Source organism: Saccostrea cucullata, unplaced genomic scaffold (assembly GCF_032062105.1).
Source record: "Saccostrea cucullata isolate Sc308-1 unplaced genomic scaffold, CSIRO_AGI_Scuc_v1 ctg4563, whole genome shotgun sequence".
In the NCBI taxonomy this organism is placed as follows: Eukaryota; Metazoa; Mollusca; class Bivalvia; order Ostreida; family Ostreidae; genus Saccostrea; species Saccostrea cuccullata.
The window spans coordinates 61,360-71,067 of record NW_026936684.1 but is presented as its reverse complement, the minus strand read 5'-3'; the positions used below and the strand labels follow the sequence as shown (position 1 = coordinate 71,067).

Below are 9,708 nucleotides of genomic sequence, written 5' to 3'. Positions count from 1 at the left end.
GTGTTACCAATTTAACACCACCAGCAAAAGTTGGTCTGGTAGAACCAGATGATGTTTATTTATGACAGATCTTATGAGTGTGTCAGGGATGAGAGTGAAAAGATGTTTAATAAGAAGTAACTGACCCTTTGAATTTACTAGTGGGCTCTCAGATAGTATACTTTCAGAATGGCAGACTTTAGGCCTATAATATATACCGGTATAGAACCATTATTTCCGAATATTTACAACATACCCGACTTTAATAGCACATGTCTAGTTGCTACGTGTGTATGTCATGGACCAAAAAGCTATTTAATTATGCATTAAAAAAGGATAGACAAATTGTATATCTCATTTTACAAGATAATTTGTGCAAACATATAATTTGTCCGAACAAATATCTAATCCACCCGAACAAATAACTAATTTGTCCGAACGCATTTCTTATTCGTCCGAACAAATAACTATAATTCGTCCGAACGATTTTCTTATTCGTCCGAACAAATTTATAATTTGTCCGAACAAATATCTAATTCGTCCGAACAAATAACTAATTCGTCCGAACGAATTTCTAATTTGTCCGAACAAATAACTTATTTGTCCGAACAAATATCTAATTCGTCCGAACGAATATCTAATTTGTCCGAACGAATATCTAATTCGTCCGAACAAATAACTAATTCGTCCGAACGAATTTCTAATTTGTCCGAACAAATATCTAATTCGTCCGAACAAATAACTAATTCGTTCGAACGAATTTCTAATTTGTCCGAACAAATAACTAATTTGTCCGAACAAATTTCTAATTCGTCCGAACGAATATCTAATTCGTCCGAACAAATAACTAGTTCGTCCGAACAAATTTCTAATTTGTCCGAACAAATAAAAATATTTTTTTACCTGGCCCTCCAGCGGCGCCGTACATATCAGTGATTAGTTACATACAAAAATTTCAGTAAAATTTAGACATTTAATTTTTTGTCAGTATACGAGGGACCGCAAGTCACCTCATCCTTTGAACTAGAATGAAGAACCACATCTTTTTCAACTTAAGATGAAATATAATTGCTTATTTAATTTTGTTACTGTATAGAGGATAGCTGCAATAATGTAGCCCCTCCTTTTTTTTGGGGGGGGGGGGGAGGGGAGCTACAACTCCTTAGGATCTCCGTAATGGTGCAACTGCGGGAGCCATTGACTCCCGTATATACGGATTTCAAATTGTCAGAAACGGCTATCTTATAAATATGTCATACCCGGATTTCCAAAATTTAGTTATCCAAGACATAAATCGATCCAAAAACATACAGAACAATCCATACACTGTATATCGGTTATTCGTGTATGTCAACATCACTACTTAAATTTATCCGCCATGTTTACTGACCTTGACAGATTTTATTTTGGTCAGTCAATGAGATTAAGGATCTATAGGGAGTGAATTTCTTTGTCCCATTTCTTTGGAATCACCTTATTTCAGCCTAGATATCGCTGTTTATGAAAACATAACACATGGAATGATTTTGTTTATCGATGTTTAGTGATACTTATCATCATAATTATTTATAAACATTTATATTTATAAAATCTGCTTTCTTGAGTTATTCTAAATTTCAAGCGCAAATCTCAGTACGTCACGCATGAACTATCATGGCTGCTGAGTAGATCGAGAAGTAAACACGCAGATTTATTTTACCGTTACATAAATTTCTTTTCGGTTACATTATTAATTAATGATTATTACTAATGGAAAAAAAAGATTGGTGTTCCTGGGAGTCGAACCTGGTTCCTTTGGAATGCTGGGCGGCGGGTGTAATGACTCGGCTATCAAGTCAGTATGTATTTCTTTGGTAATATCTATTTATCTTACGTATGTGCTTTTATAATTTAAATATCTTTTGGGGTCTATTTTGCGGCACACGATGAATCGGTCCAAGGGTATTTGAACTCGTCTTTTGTGTTCTTTTGTCATTCGACAAGTTAGCCACGACGTATCAGTTAGATACACAGATGTCCGATTCAGACGGTAGTGAGCCATCTCCACGTGGTAGCCCGGAGAAAAGTGTTACTCACGAGCCAAAAAGACGTCCGTCTAACAACAATGAGGATAGCCGCAACCGTTCGCAAACTTTGAATGAAGACCTTACTTATGCAGAGGCATTCCAATTATTTTCCCGCAAGTTAGACGTAGCTTTAGCAGAGAACAAAAAGCTGCTTTTGAAGGAGTTAAAAGCAAAAGATTCCATTTGTTTATCCGGAGAAAGTTCGGTTGATTTTAAGTTGGATCATCACAAAGAACTTCTTAACAGATTTACAAAGTGACTTTGAAAGTATTGATAAATTTATTGACTTTTGTGATAGTTTGAATGCTAAAGAAATAATCAAAAAAGCTGTTCTTCGTATTAACGACCAGAAAAAAGTTATAAGAATTGCAGATAAGTACGGCTGGGATGTGGCTAAAGAGTACAAAGATGACCCAATCACGGAGAGTACAAAGGAAAGTCAACGACTCCGGCAAGCAGAAGCCAGGGCTAAAAGGAAAAGGTTTGACCAGAGAAATTATAATAATCCTTTTCGTACAGATAGCAACAAATTTTTCCAGCAAAGATTTACTCCTTACACCAGGCAGTTTAGCTCATACGGGAACTTCGAAGGATTACAACCAAGCCCATAGAGAATACAACCAGACCAATGCCTGTATTGCAATGGGTTCGGGCACTGGAGTGTCAACTGTCCCCTCAAGAAAAGGAGCCAATCTTTCGCGATCGGCAAGCCAACTTCAACACAAACCGGACCCTCCACAGATAACCAAAGAACCTAAACTGGTAAAAGATATTTTGTCTTGTGAAAAAGAAAATGTTAATTTACAAACGGTTAAAGGGAGATTAGTAAAAAAAAACATTTCTTTTTGGAAAGAACAATTGCATGCTGAACAATATATAACTGACACTATTCAGTATGGTTATAGTATTCCTTTTGATTGTTTTCCAGAGTCGATTATTTTGCATAACAATAAGTCTTCTCTTGATCATGAGGAATTTGTAGACAACGAAATAAGAAGTTTGTTAGGCAATAAAGTCATTGTAAGGTGTAGTACTGTTCCTTCTATAGTCAATCCTTTGTTTCTATAAATTCTCATGGCAAGAAAAGACTTATTTTGGATCTCAGACATGTTAACAATGCGTACGAAAAAATAAATTTAAGTTAGAGGGAGTTAGCAGCGCTATCAAACTTTGCAAGAAAAATGACTTTATGTTCAAGTTTGATCTTAAGAGCGATTATCATCATTTGGACATAAATCCATTGCATTTTCAATTTTTGAGTTTTTGTTGGAAAAGTACCTATTATTCTTTCACGGTACTTCCCTTTGGTTTGAGCTCTGCTCCTTTTATTTTTACACAGCTGCTCAAGCCTTTGTTGAAATATTGGAGAGCAAAAGGTCATACTATTGTTGTTTATTTAGATGATGGATTAGGGTTAGCAAACGATCTAGAATCATGTAAAGTTATGTCTTCAGCTATAAAAGCAGACTTAATTTCAGCAGTTTTTTTAGTTAACGAGGATAAGAGTATTTGGACTCCCTGTCAATCAATGGAATGGTTGGGGTTTTCTTGGGATACTGTACATGGTATGCTTTTCTTACCTCAATCTATGATTGATAAATTATTAGGCAAAATCAAGGAAGTTTATTTCTTCTGAGAAAATTACTCCACGTGTTCTAGCTAGCATAGCTGGAAACATTATTTCTTTCCAGCAATCCCTAGGAAATGTATGTTCTATTATGACAAGAGTTATGCATATGGTTATTGCCAATTCAGTTTCTTGGGATCATTGTTTTGTTCTTTCAGATGAAATTGTGACTGAACTTAATTTTTGGTTGTGCAATTTACAATGTTTGCCATCTAAATGTTTTCTTAAAGACAGTTTCATTCCACAAAGGATCGTTTTTACGGATGCAAGCAAGTATGCAGCGGCTGGTTACATTGTGGAACTCGCAGATAGTGTAGTGCATAAAATGTGGACTTCTGTGGAAGCTGTAAAGAGTTCTACCTGGAGGGAGATGAAAGCAGTAGAGACAACTTTAATATCTTCTACAGATAAGATTAGCAACAGAACTGTAAAACTTTATACTGACAATCAAAATGTAGTTAAGATAGTTAATTCTGGTAGCATGAAAAAAGAGCTCCATGATATTGCACTTAATATTTATGCTTTTTGTATTCGGAATCAAGTAACATTAGAAGTTGAGTGGATTCCTAGAGAGGAAAATAGTGTAGCAGATTGTTATAGCAAAGTTTATGATTTTGATGACTGGTCTGTTTCTGATATTATATTTCAGTTTTTCAGTAAAAAATGGGTGCCCTATGATGTAGATCTTTTTGCAGATTGTAACAATTTCAAGGTAAAAAAGTTTTTTAGTAAATTCTGGACGCCAGGGAGTTCTGGGGTCGATGCATGTGGTTTCAATTGGAAAAAATTTAACTCTTGGATAGATCCTCCAGTCTCTCTAATTCCAGATGTAATTAATCATTTAGATTTGTGTAAAGCGCATGGTACACTTGTTGTGCCAAAATGGACATTCTCAATTTTTTGGCCCATGTTGGTAAATTCAGATGGAAAATTCAAAAATTTTGTGATTGACTATATTGAATATGACAAACCAAGAAATTTTTTCATTGCAGGATCTTACAAAGAAAGTGTTTTCGCTGGAGTAAAATATTTCTCCAATGTAATAGTACTTCATGTTAATTTTGATATTTAGACTTTTTCAGGTGCATTTGTGTTATGACATTTATATGAAATTTTGACTGGGAGTCAGAATTGAGACTTTGCATTATAAGGCTGAGTATTTAATTTGTGTTATGACAGGCTGAGAGCCTAATATTTGTAATGATTGGCTGAGAGCCCATGTGTATGATTGGCTGAGAGCCTTTGTGTATGATTGGCTGAGAGCCGGATATTTGCATTTGATTGGCTGAGAGCCTAATTTGTGTATTTATTGGCTGAGAGTCAGAATTTAGTTGTTTTGCAGGCTGAGAGCCTGATGAATGGTTCAATGCCTTGAGAACCAAAATCAAATTTAAGTGCATGTTTAAATTCAACTGTTTCTTAAAATATTAAACGTATTAACGTTTATATGTTAACGTTTTGTTTGTTTATGATTTCAGTCCTTCAACCATTTACATTGGGCAGAATTGAGAACTCATGAAGAGGGGGACATTGCTACGCTGGCTGGGAATATACCGGACTTAATCGAGGCTTCAAAATCAGAGTCCACTTTACGTAAATACAAGACATATTTTTCTAAATTCGATCATTGGTGTTCATTTCACAAATTATCTTCTTTACCAGCATCGCCTGCAACAGTGTCTCTCTTCATTTCTCATCTTGTTCAGAGTAAATCAACATCTTCAGTGTTAACCTTTCATTTTTACGCAGTGCAATGGTATCATGAGAAAAAATTTGTTTCCAAACCCGTGTTCTGACAAACTTGTGAAAATGACTTTTGAGGGAGCGTTGCGCACTCTTACAAAATCTTCAGTGAACAAGAAACAACCGATTATTTAATATTATTTCCAAAGTCTTTAATTTAAGAAGTAACTTGTCAGATTGATCTGATTTGCGTATTAGATTACTCTTTGTTCTTGGATATGCAGGATTTTTCAGGGCCAGAGAGCTGTGCAACATCAAGAGATCGGATATTACTTTTTGTGATACTCACGTGGAAATTGAACTTAGAAGTTCTAAGACTGACATATACAGAAGGGGTAACATTGTGCACATTGCAAAACTCGACTCTGATTTGTGTCCCGTTCAATGTCTAATTGATTATCTTAAATTAGCTGGTATTCAAAACGATTCGAATGAATTTATATTTAGGTCATTAAGATATTTCAAAAAATGTAATTCTTATAGGCTTGCAAAAAGTAACAAATCCATATCTTATACTTGTGTCAGAGAACTTATTTTGAAGTCACTGAAAGATGTTGGAGAAGATGCTTCAAGTTTGGTGTTCACTCACTTAGATCCGGAGGTGTTTCAGCCGCAGCCAATCTAGATATTCCCGATAGACTCTTTAAGGCTCAGGGACGGTGGAAAAGTGAAACAGCAAAGGACGGTTATATTAAGGACAGTACAGAAAAGGTTCTAATTGTGTCAAAAAATTTGGGATTGTAATTAAATAATTTTTTCTTTTCATTTACCTCAGACGTTTTTTATTCGAATTTTGGCTAACATTGTCGCCTCCTCTATATTTGTGTTTGAGTTTTTGTTTATGTAAAGAGAATATGAAATACTTTATGTTCGTCTGAGCGAAGCGAAAGAGAACATAAATAAATTTCTTTTCGGTTACATTATTAATTAATGATTATTAATATATACATGCCAACTTTTGAAAATTCCCATGGGGGATTTAGCGCGTGACGACAATTTTCAAAGCTTTAAATTCGCGACATTTTGTCGTGAAATTAAATGATTATGAAATGATCTTTTTTTTAATTTATAATATTGATATTACTTATCAATACAACTTATAAGGATTAATTTAACACAAAAAATAATGTTTTTCTTTCCAAAATTTAAATATTTTTGCTAAAATAGGTGCCTCTCTCACTAAAGAAGCGGTATTTAGTTACATATGTAAAGAACATTTTTTTTTTCTACCAGGACATAATTTAGTAAAAAATTGAAAATTGTACAACTTTTAAATCATTTTTATCAAAGGTTTTGATATTGTAAAATCCTGTTTCTGGAAGCATTTTTGAGATTTTTTTATTTATATTTCAATTAATTGAAAATTTTAGTAAGATATTCAATTTACAGAAATTCATACCACCTATCCAAAAGAGAATCTTTTTTGTTACAGTCATGAAATTTGCCAGGCTTGATGGTGCGATGTGGGTATTTCCTTAAGTCATGCACATACCTAACATATTACTTTTGGGAGAAGGGAGGGAAAAGAAATTCTAATTGACATACACTTGATTGTTTCATCTTAATTTTTTTTTCAGAATATTTTAACTGGCAAACTTTACAATATTTTTCATTATAGGTAGATAAAATCAGCAGCTATGCTTTGTGGTTCTCTACTTTCGTTTTCAAAAAACGATCTCTTTGGATTCCGATTTTATGGTTTGATTAGTATTTTATTGTCTTTAATTTATGTTTTTAATAAAATGACTAACTATCATCAGGTTTATCTATGTGTTTCAACTTGCATACCCCTTAAAACTGACAAGATAATCCCCTAATTGCCCCAAGCTATAAACTACTTGTACTGGACAACTGCTTGCGTTCAAGCGTGAAATGATTTCCTGTGGCTATAGGCCTAATTAACACTGGTTAAATAAACAATGAAACTTATCTATGTGCATTGAATAAACAAGTCTGACATTGTTATCCCGATTGTCAAAATTCAGTGGTAGGGAAACTTATAAAATCGAAAATTTTGGTGATCTTTTTACAAATCGGGAAATGAGGCAAATTTTTCTATCCCGATCGGGAAGGCGGGATGAAAGGGTAAAATCGGGAGAATCCCGCCTAAATCGGGAAAGTTGGCATGTATGAAAATAATAATGAAAAAAAAAAGATTGGTGTTCCTGGGAGTTGAACCTGGTTCCTTTGGCATGCGGGGCGGCGGGTGTAATAACTCGGCTATCAAGTCAGTATGTATTACTTTGGTAATATCTATTTATCTTACGTATCTGCTTTTTATAATTTAAATATCTTTTGGGGTCTATTTTGCGTCACACGGTGAATCGGTCCAAGGGTATTTAAACTCGTGTTTTGTGTTCTTTTGTCATTGGACAAGTTAGCCACGACGTATCAGTTTTCCAAACTTTTTTTTTTACTTTTAATTAATGAAATAGAATTATTTTGCAGATTGATGCTTAGTTTCTTTGAAGTAGATTCCATTCCTTGTGCGGAGATGCATGTCGCAGTTTGCCTGGACCAATCCTGTGTTACCTTGGTGTTTTATCCTCCTTCCCGGGCTCTATGGACGCACCCAAGGACGCGTTTACATTTGTACAAATCAAGTTTATTAAATTTTGGCTAACATTGTCGCCTCCTCTATATTTGTGTTTGAGTTTTTGTTTATGTAAAGAGAATATGAAATACTTTATGTTCGTGTGAGCGAAGCGAAAGAGTACATAAATGATTTTCGCGTTTAATGGGCCATGTTGTCGACAGCGAATAAAAATTTCGTCTTATTATCATTTTACAAACAGCGTGACAGTTTGCTTGATGGGGCGTGCTAAAACTTTGTGTGTTGGTTATCATTTTACTCATTGATTGGATCAATGAAATCAATACTTGCATATGAAACTCGGAATACAACTATCCCCTGATAATGCTGGCCAATCACATTGAAGGGTTGTTTACCAGTACGGCATTTGTAGTCACCAGCAACACGTGGTCAGTCAAAGCCCGTTTCGTTTGCTGTCCTCAAAAAAGCATGCATTATATTTGTTGTGATTTGACCTGGTGGGTTTTTGAATAAGCATAAGAAAATTTAAAGAATGGAATTAGTAAGGCAACTCTGCTTCTGTTGTACTATGTACGTAGCTCTATCAATATCATCATTATAGGAAGTAAAACTTGCTTTGTCCGTTCACGTGTAATTGATGTACACCCATACTACCTCTGATAATTAATTCATCATTAAATTTCATGAATTTCACTATCTGTGCATGGTGCAGAATCAGCAAAAGTTCATGTGAGTGAGGCATTGTAAGATCATAAATTTTCTTGGAGGTTTAATATTCGAGATGTAAAGACACCCTTGAATTCATGTCCGCCAGGAAATGTAGAAGTTGAAGCGCATTATCACTTATTTCTTCTAGAAACACGAAATCAAATCCTATCTAACAAGTGATTTTTCCTTAAACCCCCCAAAATTATCCCTCGAAAATGTTTGATTTTACAGCATACCACTGATGTTCATTTTACAAAAGTCCAATTGCAAGACCATACAGTTACAAAAAATTGGCTCATGCTTGTTACTTTATCATAAACAAAGAAAACAAGATCAGTGTTTATGAAACTTGTGACAAGACCCAAAGTAAGGTCATGTCACAAGAAATACAATTGTGAAATATGAAAGCCCTAGCACTACCTGTTCAAAAGTTATGGCAAAGGATAAGTTTTTGAAAGGTACACCAAACTCCAGGATCAAGGTCAAAGGGTCAAAGTTGTTGAATTTTAAAGAAAGGTCTTGTCATAAGGATTGCTTATTTAAAATATGAAATCCATGGCCCTTACTGTTCAAAAGTAATGACCAAGGATATTTTTTTTTTCAAATTAGGTCAAAGGGTCAAGGTTATTGATATTAAATGGATTGTCTTGTCGCTAGTCAAAATTACTCAACTATGAAATGTATGGCGTCACGTAGGGGAAATGATAAAAAGTCAAAGACACGTGCATGTTGATGATGATAATTTTGCGTTCACATTTTGTAGTGCCATACAATGCATTAGAGTTATAGACATCGTTTTTGTATATTTGCAGTCAGTATAAATTTCTTGCAATCGTGGAATGGCTGACGGAAGCTACTGTGGGTTTAGTAATTGAATTCAATATTGTATAAGTGAATAAAAAGGCAAAAACATACTGCTGTACAGATTGTTTTCAACTTACAACCAAATAACAGATTATTTGGTTGTCAGAGAGTTAACTTAAAATGTTTCCAACCAACCATGACGATGACGTTGGCGCGTAACAACGTCA

At 34.6% G+C, this 9,708-nt stretch overlaps 1 pseudogene; it reads left to right on the top strand.

Moving 5' to 3' along the window:
• The first annotated feature begins 1,992 nt into the window (after positions 1-1,992).
• Positions 1,993-2,803, top strand: LOC134246265 (uncharacterized; annotated as a pseudogene).
• Positions 2,804-9,708: the final 6,905 nt, after the last annotated feature.